Genomic DNA, 15,455 nt, shown 5'->3' on the forward strand with positions numbered 1-15,455 from the left:
ACTGAGGAAGTTAGAACTACGAAACGCGTTTGACCTGTACTTGGTGTTGGCGTGTATGCCTTTTTATGTGCTATCTAATAAAGGAGCTTTTTTACTGCTATTTGGTGCCGGTTCGTTTTTTGGCACTTACCCAGACCTATCCATTTGAGTGCAAGGATTCTGGCTACTTCTCTCAAAATCTAACCCTCCAACCTATTAATTTCACCTTAAAAGGACCACATAGGCGAGCTTTAAGTCTTTACTCGTAGGTTTATTCGCACACTCCAGTGTCTCACTGCTTACATAGACTTAATCGAAGAATATTCCCTGTCCTTTGCTTCCTTGGCTGCACATAATTAATAAAATCACTTCCTTTTTTTTTTTTTTTTTCCTCCCCCACTTTTCCAGCAACCCACACACGGTCCTCACTTGTCACATCCCCACTCTCACTTTTTATTCCCCGGCTATCCACCCTCGGGGGTTCTGATTCACTTTCTTCACTTTTCACGCACACAACAACTGTATTTCCAATTGACTTTTCTCACACACCACAGCGTCACAATTCACCTTGGTACATGGACAAATTCCTACACAATCTATCCAAGACTCCCTCTCCAGCCATGGCAGCTAGACACAGGGGTAGGAAACCCAAAAGTACCCCAGAGGTTGCCACTGATATCCAACCAATTTTATTAATTACATCAACAATGCAGGAAGCAACTAACATTCAAAATCTTATTGCTAGTATTTCGGATGCCCTCTCCCCTAAATTTGATGCCCTTAGAACTGAAATCAAGCAAGATATTCTCTCATTAACCCAGGAAGTGTGCCAGTTTTTTAATAGATTACAAGAAGTGGAACAAAGGGTGTCAGACCTGGAAGACCTAACAGTATCACAAAGTTCTAAACTGGAAGCTTCAAATATTATTATTCAAAAACTCCAAAGTAGACTAGAAGACCTAGAAAACCGCTCCAGGAGAAATAATATCAGAATTATAGGTCTTCCAGAAGAAAAACAATACTAAAACCTTTCTTCCTTTATATCAGAAACATTACCCAAAATCCTTAAGATTTCACCTACTTTCCAACATATTCTAGTTGAAAGAGCACATAGGCTTGGTCCATTTTGCGCAGATAATAAAGGCAGAAGCAGGCCTAGACCCGTAATAGCAAGGCTATTAAATTATCAAGATAAGATAACTCTATTCCAACATTATCGTAAACATCAGCCAATTAGTATTGGAGGGGCCACAATTCTCATTTTCCAAGACTTCTCGGCTGATACAGCGTCAAAAAGAAGAGAGTTGGCCCCTATTTGTTCTAAGTTTATACAACACGGCTATCGAGCCACTATAATTTATCCCTTTAAGCTTAAAGTTACAGTGAAGGAGGAAACACACTGGTTTGAAGATGCCCAAATGGCTGAAAATTTCTTTAATACACTTGATCTATCCGCACAGTAATAGAATATCTGAATTATGCAAATAACTTGAGAAATAAAATGCAGGTCCTGTACCTAGGGAAGCCCCGTGATTCTCGGCAGTTGCGAGGCACGGGGCGAGGGTCTAATTTCTTTTGCAAGATGTACCGAGTCCACGGTTTCATCCTTACTTGTGGGATATTATCCTTCCTAACAGGAAGTGGCAAAGAGAGCACCCACAGCCAGAGGCGTAACTAGAAACCACAGGGCCCAGGTGCAAGAATCTAAGAAGAGCCCCCCTACCCCACCCAAAAAAAAATGAGAATTTGATAAAAAAAAAATTTTAACCCAGAAAAAAAATGTGATTCAGATTACATGTCTGCAAAATGAGGTACCCTGTGCCCACAGTCTGTGAGATGGTCTGACCCCCTATTACTGTACATATTGACACTGTTTTACCCACCAGTACTGTATAAAAGTGAGTTAGTGACACAGTCTGTAATCTGCCGGTGAGGTGGCTGGCCTGACCCTACCCACCCCAATACTTTATAAAGTGACCACAGTAGTCTGTGACATGGTCCAGCCCCCCCGTACTGTATATAGTGATACTGTATAGTGACACTGTTTACCCGTGCCCCCCCCCCCCCTCATGCTGTAGTAACAAGGTCTGTAATTTGGTGGTTCCACAAAATATACACACACATACATGCATGCATAAATACACACACAGTCACATACATACATACACACACATAAACACCAATGGTTAAACAGAAAGACTAACCCCTGTTATGCACATGTAGCTTATCAAGCTGTCAGATGTACACACTCAGTAATACACAATCTCTCAATTTGGTCACACTGATGTCTGCTGATAGTCTCTCACACACTACACAGACATGCTGACAGTAACTCGTACATACACACAAGCACATGTTACACAGACATTTAGTCAGACTTACACAGACTGCCTCACATACAGATAGTGCCACATACACAGTTACACACACTGTCACACAGACATTTAGTCAGACATACACAGACTGCCTCACATACAGATAGTGCCACATACACAGTTACACACACTGTCACACAGACATTTAGTCAGACATACACAGACTGCCTCACATACAGATAGTGCCACATACACAGTTACACACACTGTCACACAGACATTTAGTCAGACTTACACAGACTGCCTCACATACAGATAGTGCCACATACACAGTTATACACACTGTCACACAGACATTTAGTCAGACATACACAGACTGTCTCACATACAGATAGTGCCACATACACAGTTACACACACTGTCACACAGACATTTAGTCAGACATACACAGACTGCCTCACATACAGATAGTGCCACATACACACACTTTCACACATACAGTTACAAACACACACCAGCAATTTTAATTTACACCACTCTTCACTAAACTAACACTGCAGTGGAATGAAGCCCAGGGAAAAAAAGGTGGGCATAGAAAGATGTCAGATACAGTAGAGATTGGACGTAAACTGCACAAGTACATTTAGAATATAAATACATCAATTCAGAACAGCAGCACCAGGGACCTGTATTATTCCCTGAAATAAAAAAAAATTGACAAAAAATATATACATGTTTAGTGAAATGAAAATAAGCAAGACATCCCTCAAATAGTAATTAATGTTGAAAAGCTTTTTTTTTTTTGCAGTAACAGTTTCCTCTTAAAGGGACAGTCAACCCAAATTTGCAAATAGGTCATTCTTATAAAGTTGCTAACGATATTTAGTTTGCACTGTAGCATATTTTATTATCCTAAATAGTTTATAAGCATTACCACTTACTTGTTTGTTACTTGCTGTTTAAAATGCCCGCCTGCCCCCTCCCATATTTCGTCATCATGATCCTCAGTTTCTTCAGTGTCCAGCTCTAACTCGGATATTTCTCGCAATTCCACGCTCCCTGTGATTTTGCACATGCGCATTGCGTTGCTAACACTAGGGGGAAGGAACTCAAAATACTTTCTCAAGTTCCGACACGTCTGATATTTCAGACGTACCAGTGTGCTGCCAGTCATCTGTGAACAGTCTCCGGCAGTGTGTACTAATTGATCTAATAGAGGGTACATAGGAAGCAGCTAAATGATGTCTAAAGCTCTATCTTACATTAGTACATTACCGCAATTATTGCCCACCACCGCATCTGCATGTTTTAACCATTTAGCTGTCAAGAAATAGGGCTGCATCGCGTAGCAGTTCTCTGGTAACAAAGAATGTGTTGTCTTTTCTGTGTAACAGAGACAGCTGTTTATTGGCAGCTGAGTGTTCTTTCGATAACTGAATAAAATATAATTGCCATTCCTTTGACCTACCCTAGAATCACTGTTAGTAATCACCTCTTCTTGCAATCCTTCATACTTGCGTGACCTCTCTGTTACTACTTTCATTTTTACTAAAAAAAAAATTATAGGCTGTATTGATCTTTATTCCGTTTTATCCTATTTTAGTATAGCCTCTTACTACTGTAAGTCGTTTGTCATGTTCCTTTATTTTATTATTTTGTTTTGGTACATTTTGTTGCAAAACACATCACCAATTCTCCCCTGCCTGATGGATTTCTAAGCTCCCTCTATTCCCTCAATTATCGAAAGAAAACTCCGCTGCCAGTAAACAGCTGTCTCTGTTACACAGAAAAGACGTAAGAGGATATTTATTGCCCACCACTGCATCTGCATGTATTAACCATTTAGCTGTCAAGACATGTTGCATTATACATTTTGTTGCAAAACACATCACCAATTCTCCCCTGCCTTCTCTGGTAACAAAGAATGTGTTACGTCTTTTCTGTGTAACAGAGACAGCTGTTTACTGACAGCGGAGTTTTCTTTTGATAATTGAGGGAATAGAGGGAGCTTAGAAATCCTTCAGGCAGGGGAGAATTGGTGATGTGTTTTGCAACAAAATGTATGTGTGTTATTAAATACATACATGTGAAAAGATTAAATATATAATAGATAAGAATAGATGAACTAAGTATACTATTATCACCATCTCTCTCTTCTTCTCTCATACGTCTATAGTTATTTTTTAGGAGATTTATAAATAACTAGTAGAATATGCTGCACACATTTGAATAACAGAGAGTCTGTTTCAAATTACTTGTACTCCAGCTGAACTTTGGCGTTTCCTTTGACTGTCTACCTAATGTATGTGAGCTGTGTGCCGTGCACGGCAGAAGTGTATTCATAGACCGCCTCCTTTTGGTGCCAACAAAAATGAGGGCTAACAGAATGTATTGACCAAAGGCAACACTTTGCTATTCACCCTAATTAGCTCAAATTGCTCCTTCCCACCAGGGACTCTGAGCTCAGTGTTTTATTCCCCCTGAGGCTTTGCAGGAAATGCCTTTTGCTTTACAACTCCTTTATTTATTTATTTTTTTGCTTTAGGACTCTGCTGTCCAGAACTTATATTAAAATATAGTACATGCTTCAACATACATGACTGTTCTGAAATAAAACTGTTATTTTATATTGCGCACTGCTTCTAATCAGTGACTGTAAGGCATATGTTGACGCATGTACTATACCATTTACCATTTTATACACAATAGACAATAAAATTGCGAAAAAAATAAATATGTGGAGTTATCTGCATAAAACATATTTTTTTCGGTAAGATTAATAATGATACTAGCTACTAGATGTAAAATATAGTTGTATAGATAGACAGCCAGACCGCAGAAAAAGTCGAGCTTGTCATTTTCATGCATTCCATTGTGGGAAACTATAATACTTATATTATGTCAGTCATAATTCTAGGGTGTTTGCCACACTCTTTACTGTGCAAGCACTGCATTCTTCTATTGAAGATAATGATGATCACACGGTCTGGCTGTCTATCTATACAACTATATTTTACATCTAGTAGCTAGTATCATTATTAATCTTAGCGAAAAAATATGTTTTATGCAGATAACTCCACATATTTATTTTTTTCGCAATAATTAGATACATTTATTTCAGTATTAAAGTTACAGAACCATTTCAGTGAATTTTATTGTCTATTGTGTATAAAATGGTAAATGGTATAGTACATGCTTCAACATATGCCTTACAGTTACTGATACAGTCAATACATTCTGCTAGCCCTCATTTTTGTTGGCACCAAAAGGAGCCGGTCTTGACTTTTCATTCTCTTAGTGTCTATGAATACACTTCTGCCGTGCACGGCACACAGCTCACATACATTAGGTAGAAAGTCAAAGGAAACGCCAAAGTTCAGCTGGAGTACAAGTAATTAGAAACAGACTCTCTGTTACTCAAATGTGTGCAGCATATTCTACTAGTTATTTATAAATCTCCTAAAAAATAACTATAGACGTATGAGAGAAGAAGAGAGAGATGGTGATAATAGTATACTTAGTTCATCTATTCTTATCTATTATATATTTAATCTTTTCACATGTATGTATTTAATAACACACATACATTTTGTTGCAAAACACATCACCAATTCTCCCCTGCCGGAAGGATTTCTAAGCTCCCTCTATTCCCTCAATTATCAAAAGAAAACTCTGCTGTCAGTAAACAGCTGTCTCTGTTACACAGAAAAGACGTAACACATTCTTTGTTACCAGAGAAGGCAGGGGAGAATTGGTGATGTGTTTTGCAACAAAATGTATAATGCAACATGTCTTGACAGCTAAATGGTTAATACATGCAGATGCAGTGGTGGGCAATAAATATCCTCTTACGTCTTTTCTGTGTAACAGAGACAGCTGTTTACTGGCAGCGGAGTTTTCTTTCGATAATTGAGGGAATAGAGGGAGCTTAGAAATCCTTCAGGCAGGGGAGAATTGGTGATGTGTTTTGCAACAAAATGTACCAAAACAAAATAATAAAATAAAGGAACATGACAAACGACTTGCAGTAGTAAGAGGCTATACTAAAATAGGATAAAACGGAATAAAGATCAATACAGCCTATACATTTTTTTTTTTGTAAAAATGAAAGTAGTAACAGAGAGGTCACGCAAGTATGAAGGATTGCAAGAAGAGGTGATTACTAACAGTGATTGTAGGGTAGGTCAAAGGAATGGCAATTATATTTTATTCAGTTATCGAAAGAACACTCAGCTGCCAATAAACAGCTGTCTCTGTTACACAGAAAAGACAACACATTCTTTGTTACCAGAGAACTGCTACGCGATGCGTTGCAGCCCTATTTCTTGACAGCTAAATGGTTAAAACATGCAGATGCGGTGGTGGGCAATAATTGCGGTAATGTACTAATGTAAGATAGAGCTCTAGACATCATTTAGCTGCTTCCTATGTACCCTCTATTACATCAATTAGTACACACTGCCGGAGACTGTTCACAGATGACTGGCAGCACACTGGTACGTCTGAAATATCAGACGTGTCGGAACTTGAGAAAGTATTTTGAGTTCCTTCCCCCTAGTGTTAGCAATGCGCATGCGCAAAGTCACAGGGAGCGTGGAATTGCGAGAAATATCAGAGTTAGAGCTGGACACTGAAGAAACTAAGGATCATGATGACGAAATATGGGAGGGGGCAGGCGGGCATTTTAAACAGCAAGTAACAAACAAGTAAGTGGTAATGCTTATAAACTATTTAGGATAATACAATATGCTACAGTGCAAACTAAATATCGTTAGCAACTTTATAAGAATGACCTATTTGCAAATTTGGGTTGACTGTCCCTTTAACAACAAACAAACAAAGCATACTTAGTGCACTAGCTTCTTACTCCTCTTAACTTTGTTTATTGATTTATGTGGACTGAACTGGGCAGTGTTTTATCTCAAATAAACTGTCAGGGGCAGAGAGAGGGGGGAGGGAAGGGACTGCACTTAAGTAGGTGCAGACCATGTAGTTGTATCTGAGAAGCTGCAAGTATTAAATATTCCAGCAGTGCTAGGATGAAAACTGTTGGTGGGGCCACATACACCCAGCAATTGTCCCTCAGCCCAGTCACCCCTGGATTATCCCACTCCAATACCCCTAGGAAAGAAAATGGTCCCTGCCAGACTTACACTACAGGGACCTTGGGAAATACTGTAGAGCTGCACTTTAGTAGAGAACCAGTTCCCTGACAATTCAGGAACCAGACCATAGAGATCAAAGGGAAGAACTTTAGCAAAGAACTGGGTCCTTATCAGACTAGCAGCAGATGCTTACTGTTAGGCCCCCACGACTGTCAAAGTAACTCCTCTCTGGTGACTAACTAGAATGAGCGCGGCAAAGAGCATCATTCTCATCAATCAGTTAAATAGTAAACCTCTTCAAATTAATTGACAGCACTGCTTTGCTGGGAGAGGTTGTGCTAGTCATAAAATGTTAACATAACATTCCTTTGTATTTGTTCCTTGAACGTTATGGTAATATCAAGTCAAGTGTGTGTGACAGCCATAAAACCAGCAGCCTAAAAACACTGCAAGTTGCAAATAAACAGGGTTACAAACCTTTCTTCGTTGTCTTCTCTAATCTCTATGCTATCAGGCATGATCAGCCCAACCCCCACTGCTGTCTTAACGGCTCCGTTTGACAGGGGAGTTAGCCAGTTTGAGAGGAGAATCTACAGCTACCACAGCTAAGGAGAAAAATTACTTTTAACACAGGCCACAACAGAACAAGCAGCTGACCTGTACTCTGGGTTACTGGCTGCATTCTGACATCTCCTGCCTCGCAGAGTCGCAGCCTCCTTCTTTCCTGGTCAGTCAACAGCCAGCAAATGTTTCAGAGCGTTGCCATGGTAACCTGTGGCAACGCTCTGATTTAAAACTGTTACAATTATGCAGGCACGCAGTCACTGAAAAAAAATACTGAAAAAAAAATGTTTGTTGGAAAAAAAAAAGTAAAAAGTTTGAAAAAAAGTTTTGTTCTGCTGAGGGCCCCCCCCCCCCCCCCAGGGTTGGACATGCCGGGCCCGGTCGCAACTGCAATCTCTGCACCACTGATAGTTCCGCCCCTGCCCACAGCAGAGCTGTCTATATAGCTCCCCCCTTAACTCCACCCCCCAGTCATTCTCTTTGCCGGCTCTAAGCAGGAAGGGTAAAGTGAAAGAGGTGATAAACTGTTAGTTTTTATTTTTCTTCAAGCAAGAGTTTGTTATTTTTAAATGGTACCGGTGTGTACTATTTACTCTTAGGCAGGAGATGGATGAAGATTTCTGCCTAGAGGATGATGATCTTAGCATTTGTAACTAAGGTCCACTGCTGTTCCCACAGAAGCTGAGGAGTACAGGAAAACTTCAGTGTGAGGAACGGTTTCTTGCTATACAGCAATGAGGTATGTTCAGTCATTTTTTCTGGAGAGACTGTGATATTTCAGAAAGGCTGACAGTATCCCCATGAGGGTAAGGGTAAGCAGTAATCCTAGACTTATAGTGGCATTACTAAGCTTGCATAAAGGGCTAAACTTATGGTTGACACTCAGTTTGAATGAAATTAGCAAACGGTTGTGTGTTCTGGGAGTGCTGTTAATAATCCCACCCACATGGCTGTAAAAACGCTTGGTGTGTTTTTTTGGAGGCCTTAGTAACATTGAGTGGGCGGGGCCTAATTTCTCCAACATTGGTGTGTCCGGTCCACGGCGTCATCCATTACTTGTGGGAAATATTCTCCCCCACAGGGAAAGGCAAGGAGAGCACACATCAAGAGCTGTCCATATAGCTCCCCCTCTGGCTCCGCCCCCCAGTCATTCTCCTTGCCGCTCTGAACAAGTAGCATCTACCACGGGGATGGCGAGGAGTTTGTGGTGTTAGTTGTAGTTTTTTATTCTTCTATCAAGAGTTTGTTATTTTAAAATAGTGCTGGCTTGTACTATTTACTCTATAACAGAAAAGTGATGAAGATTTCTGTTTAAGAGGGCTATGATTTTAGCAGACAGTAACTAAAATCCATTACTGTTATCACGCAGGACTGTTGAAACAAGAGAACTTCAGTTGGGGGTAACAGTTTGCAGACTCATCTGCTTCAGGTATGACTGGTCTCCTTCTAACAACACAGGCTAATGCTAGATGACAGTCATATTTCCCCTCAGGGGAAAAGGTAAGCCATTTTTCTTTCACCTCAGCAAAAAAGATAACAGGCTTCCCCTTTTTGTTTTTTATGCTGGTAGACACTGTTAGGGGCAAAATCGATTGGTTTTTATTACAATATGATACCATTTGAAATATTTTATAAGCTCACATACACTGGGGAACGTTTTTTATTGATCTGGCTTGTTTTAGACACCTAAATCTAGTCAGGAAGGCCCCTTCACTCTAGTGTGCTGAGGGAGGAAGCCTCATTTTGGTGCTTCAGCTGCACAGTTGATTTACAAGGCAGTGCATGCAGATAGGGTCCTGTGGCTCAGAAAGTGACTCCAAAAGGCTTTTTTCTGTGAATGGTGACCCCTAAGGAAGGTAAAAAGCTGCAACAAGTCTGTAGCAGGGATTGTAGTGTATAAAAACGGTTAAATCCAACAATTAGCTCCGGTTTGCTTGTTTTAAGAGCTAGAGTCTCCATATTTGCTGTGCAATACTTTCTAAGCATTAAGACTCTGGGGTCCAAATTTCAGAAAAATCGGATATTGCCTTCATAGTTTTTTGAACATTCAGAAATAAATGTGTCATTTTATTATTTAAAGAGACAGTAACGTTTTTGTTTAAAATCGTTTTTATTGCATTGTTTGCCTGCCTAAATCTGTTATGTCTGTTCCATCAGATAACCTATGTTCTGTGTGTATAGAGACAAATGTGGTTCCCCCTTCGAGTGTTTGTGATAATTGCGCCATAGCGTCCAATCAAAATCAGGACAGCTCTGTTATTTTTCATAATGTTGCCCAAGATGATTTATCTAATGAAGGTAGTGGGGATAGCTCTACATCCTCTCCTTCTGTGTCTACACCAGCTTTGCCCACGCAGGCGACACCTAGCGCGCCAGTGCTTATTTCTATGCAACAATTATCAGTAGTAGTGGATAATTCTATAGCAAATCTTTTATCCAAACTGCCAGCTTTTCAGAGAAAGCGTGATTGTTCAGTTTTAAATACAAATAAAAAGGATGAACAATCAGACGCTGACGATGCCTTATCTATTTTACCCTCGCATCAATCGGAATTGGCTGTAAGGGAAGGGCTGTCTGAGGGTGAAATTTCAGATTCAGGAAAAATTTCTCAACAGGCAGAACCTGATCTAGTGGCATTTAAGTTTAAACTAGAACATCTCCGCGCTTTGCTTAAGGAGGTATTAGCTACTCTGGATGACTGTGATTCCATGGTAGTACCAGAGAAGTTGTGCAAATTGGACAAATTTTTAGAGGTCCCAGTGCACGACGACGCTTTTCCAATACCTAAGAGGGTAGCGAACATAGTGGAAAAGGAGTGGGAGAAGCCAGGTGTACCATTTGCCCCACCTCCTATATTTAAGAAAATGTTTCCCATAGTAGACCCTAGAAGGGACGCATGGCAAACGGTCCCGAAGGTTGAGGGAGCTGTTTCAACACTAGCGAAGCGCACAACTATTCCTATAGAGGACAGCTGCGCTTTCAAAGATCCTATGGATAAAAAATTGGAAGGATTGCTTAAAAAGATTTTTGTTCAGCAAGGGTTCATCCTTCAACCAGCTACGTGTGTTATTACTGTCACTTCAGCGGCGTCCTTTTGGTTCGAAGAACTAGAAAGGTCGCTCCAGAAAGAGACTTCCTATGAAGAAGTCATGGACAGAATTCACGCATTAAAGTTAGCTAATTCCTTTATATTGGATGCCGCCTTTCAAATAACGAAATTGGCGGCGAAAAACTCAGGTTTTGCTATAGTAGCGCGGAGGGCGCTTTGGCTAAAATCCTGGTCGGCAGATGTGTCGTCCAAGACTAAGTTACTGAATATTCCTTTCAAGGGTAAGACCCTTTTTGGGCCGGAATTGAAGGAAATTATTTCAGACATCACTGGGGGTAAGGGCCATGCCCTCCCACAGGATAGGCCTTTTAAGGCTAAGAACAAGTCTAATTTTCGTTCCTTTCGCAATTTCACAAACGGACCGGCTAATAACTCCACTGCCGCTAGACAAGAAGGTAACGTGGCCCAGCCCAAACCCGCTTGGAAGCCCATGCAAGGCTGGAACAAGGGTAAACAAACCAAGAAACCTGCTGCTGCTACCAAGACAGCATGAAGGGGTAGCCCCCGATCCGGGACCGGATCTGGTAGGGGGCAGAATATCTCTCTTCGCTCAGGCTTGGGCAAGAGATGTTCTGGATCCCTGGGCACTAGAGATAGTTTCCAAGGGATACCTGTTAGAATTCAAGGGACTTCCTCCAAAGGGAAGGTTCCACCTGTCTCGCTTATCTTCAGACCAGATAAAGAAACAGGCATTCTTACATTGTGTAAGAGACCTATCAAAGATGGGAGTGATAAACCCAGTCCCCTCCGGGGAACAAGGTCTAGGTTTATACTCAAACCTGTTTGTGGTTCCCAAAAAAGAGGGAACTTTCAGGCCAATTCTGGATTTAAAGATATTAAACAAGTTCCTCAGAGTTCCATCCTTCAAGATGGAAACCATTCGGACAATCTTACCGACAATCCAGCAGGGTCAATTTTTGACTACCGTGGATCTAAAGGATGCGTATCTGCATATCCCAATCCACAAATCTCATCATCAGTTCCTGAGGTTCGCCTTTCTGGACAAACATTACCAGTTTGTGGCTCTTCCATTCGGTTTAGCCACCGCTCCCAGAATTTTCACAAAGGTGCTAGGGTCCCTTCTAGCGGTCCTAAGGCCGAGGGGCATCGCTGTAGCACCTTATCTAGATGACATCCTAATCCAAGCGTCGTCCCTTTCCAAAGCGAAGGCTCATACAGACATTGTGTTGGCCTTTCTCAGATCTCACGGGTGAAAGGTGAACATAGAAAAAAGTTCAATGTCACCGTCCACAAGGGTTCCTTTTCTGGGAACAATAATAGATTCTGTGGAAATGAAGATCTTTCTCACAGAAGTCAGAAAGGCAAAGCTTCTAAAAGTTTGTCGAGTTCTTCATTCTATTCCTCAACCCTCCATAGCTCAATGCATGGAAGTAATAGGACTAATGGTCGCAGCAATGGATGTGGTTCCTTTTGCTCGAATTCATCTAAGACCATTACAGCTATGCATGCTCAATCAGTGGAATGGGGACTATACAGACTTGTCTCCCCAAATTCAAGTAGATCAGGTAACCAGGGACTCACTTCTCTGGTGGTTGACCCAGGATCACCTGTCTCAGGGAATGAGTTTCCGCAGACCGGAGTGGGTCATCGTCACGACCGACGCCAGCCTCTTGGGGTGGGGCGGGGTCTGGGACTCCCTGAAAGCTCAGGGCCTATGGTCGCGGGAAGAGTCGCTTCTCCCGATAAACATTTTGGAACTAAGAGCTATATTCAATGCGCTCCTGGCTTGGCCTCAGCTAGCGGAAGCCAGGTTCATAAGATTTTAGTCGGACAACATAACGACTGTTGCGTACATCAATCATCAGGGGGGAACAAAGAGTTCCCTAGCGATGAAGGAAGTAACCAAGATAATCCAATGGGCAGAGAATCACTCCTGCCATCTATCTGCTATTCACATCCCAGGAGTAGACAACTGGGAGGCGGACTATTTGAGTCGTCAGACTTTCCATCCGGGGGAGTGGGAACTCCATCCGGAGGTCTTTGCTCAGTTAACCCAATTATGGGGCATTCCAGACATGGATCTAATGGCGTCCCGTCAGAACTTCAAGATACCTTGCTACGGGTCCAGATCCAGGGATCCCAAGGCGACTCTAGTGGATGCATTAGTGGCGCCTTGGTCGTTCAACCTAGCATATGTGTTTCCACCGTTTCCTCTCCTTCCCAGGCTCATAGCCAGGATCAAACAGGAGAAGGCCTCTGTGATTCTGATAGCTCCTGCGTGGCCATGCAGGACTTGGTATGCAGACCTGGTGAATATGTCATCGGCTCCACCATGGAAGCTACCTTTGAGACAGGATCTTCTAGTACAAGGTCCATTCGAACATCCAAATCTAGTTTCTCTGCAGCTGACTGCTTGGAAATTGAACGCTTGATTTTATCCAAGCGTGGGTTTTCAAATTCTGTGATAGATACTCTGGTCCAAGCCAGAAAACCTGTGACTAGAAAGATTTACCATAAAATATGGAAAAGATATATCTGTTGGTGTGAATCCAAAGGATTCTCCTGGAGTAAGATTAAAATTCCAAAGATTCTCTCCTTTCTCCAAGAAGGTTTGGATAAAGGGTTGTCAGCTAGTTCTCTAAAAGGACAGATTTCTGCATTATCCGTCTTGTTGCACAAACGACTGGCAGCTTTGCCAGATGTACAAGCTTTTGTTCAGGCTTTGGTTAGAATCAAGCCTGTTTACAGACCCATGACTCCTCCTTGAAGTCTAAATTTAGTTCTTTCAGTTCTTCAAGGGGTTCCGTTTGAACCTTTACATTCCATAGATATTAAGTTATTATCTTGGAAAGTTCTGTTTTTGGTTGCTATTTCTTCTGCTAGAAGAGTTTCTGAATTATCTGCTTTGCAGTGTAATCCACCATATCTGGTTTTTCATTCAGATAAGGTTGTTTTGCGTACTAAGCCTGGTTTTCTTCCAAAAGTTGTTTCCAACAAGAACATCAACCAGGAAATAGTTGTTCCTTCTTTGTGTCCGAATCCAGTTTCAAAGAAGGAACGTTTATTACACAATTTAGATGTTGTTCGTGCTTTAAAGTTCTATTTAGAAGCAACAAAAGATTTTAGACAAACCTCATCTTTGTTTGTCGTTTACTCTGGTAAGAGGAGAGGTCAAAAAGCTACTGCTACCTCTCTCTCTTTCTGGCTGAAAAGTAGAGCTGCAACAACTAATTGTCATAATCGATAATAATCGATTATGAAAATAGTTGTCAACGAATCTCATAATCGATTAATCGATTAGTCGGTTTGCAATTAGTTGGTCTGTGCACAACACCAGCTGCTTCACTTCAATGAACTCCTGCATATGGTATTGTGTTTTATGGTTATGTCCTTAGCCTAAAGGGCGTCTACAGACGTCTACTTTTCACTTTTTCAGGACAGTATACGTTTACAACTACCCCTGGCTTATGTGCAACCCAGATATAATAGTCATCATTTGGATTGTTTATATTAAATCTGGTGATTTGGAACTATGCTTTTCATGATATAGTGCTGAGCTTGATATTTACACCTTGCCCCTAGATTGATGGGAGTTATTTAAATTGATGTGCACTATTATCTGTTTGCACAATTATTAGCATATTGCTTGCTATTGCTTATTATATGTACTGTATAAATAAATGTGTAAGGCTTTGTCCTGTTATTGATATACAGTCCTTAGCGCTTTTGATTTTGGTTTTTATTGTTTTTTTGTATTTTTAATAAATTGTGATAATATGTACCAGATTCAACCTTTATAAGTATATATTCGTCATTTTTAGAGCGGACTAGATATTTCCCCTAACCTTATAGCTGGTTATTTACCATTGCATATAGATATTCAAGATATGTTTATGTTAGAATGAAGTCAAGGGTTACTTTATTGAGAGGCCCCTTGCCAAGGTAGAAAACACTTAGCATTGGTGAAGAGCTAACAAAGATAAATACCCCACTTTGGTGAAATTGGCAAAACCCTACTTATAGACCTCAACAGCCTTTTCTCTGCTGCAGGAAATATAGCTGCAAACAGAGAACCAGCCTTAGCCAGAAGCATGTGGGCATGTTGAGATTTTTGCATTTCAATGCAAAGTTTCTGAAAGAGTGAATAACAGAATGTTATTAACAGTGATAGTCTAACTCTTTCTAGTTCTACCTCTTTTCAAACAGTTTGTGGTTTTGTTTAATTATAAAACTGTGCTCTGCTGCTTAAAAATTGAAGAAACAGTTGTGTTAATGTAAAGTTTTAGTCTGAAGTTTATATTTGTAACACTCATTATGTGGATTTTATTTAAAACATAGAAAACTATTATTGATTCTCTTTTATCCGATTAGTCGATTAATCGAAAAAATAATCGGCCGATTAATCGATTATGAAAATAATCG

This window comes from Bombina bombina, chromosome 6, assembly GCF_027579735.1.
Source record: "Bombina bombina isolate aBomBom1 chromosome 6, aBomBom1.pri, whole genome shotgun sequence".
Classification (NCBI taxonomy): Eukaryota; Metazoa; Chordata; class Amphibia; order Anura; family Bombinatoridae; genus Bombina; species Bombina bombina.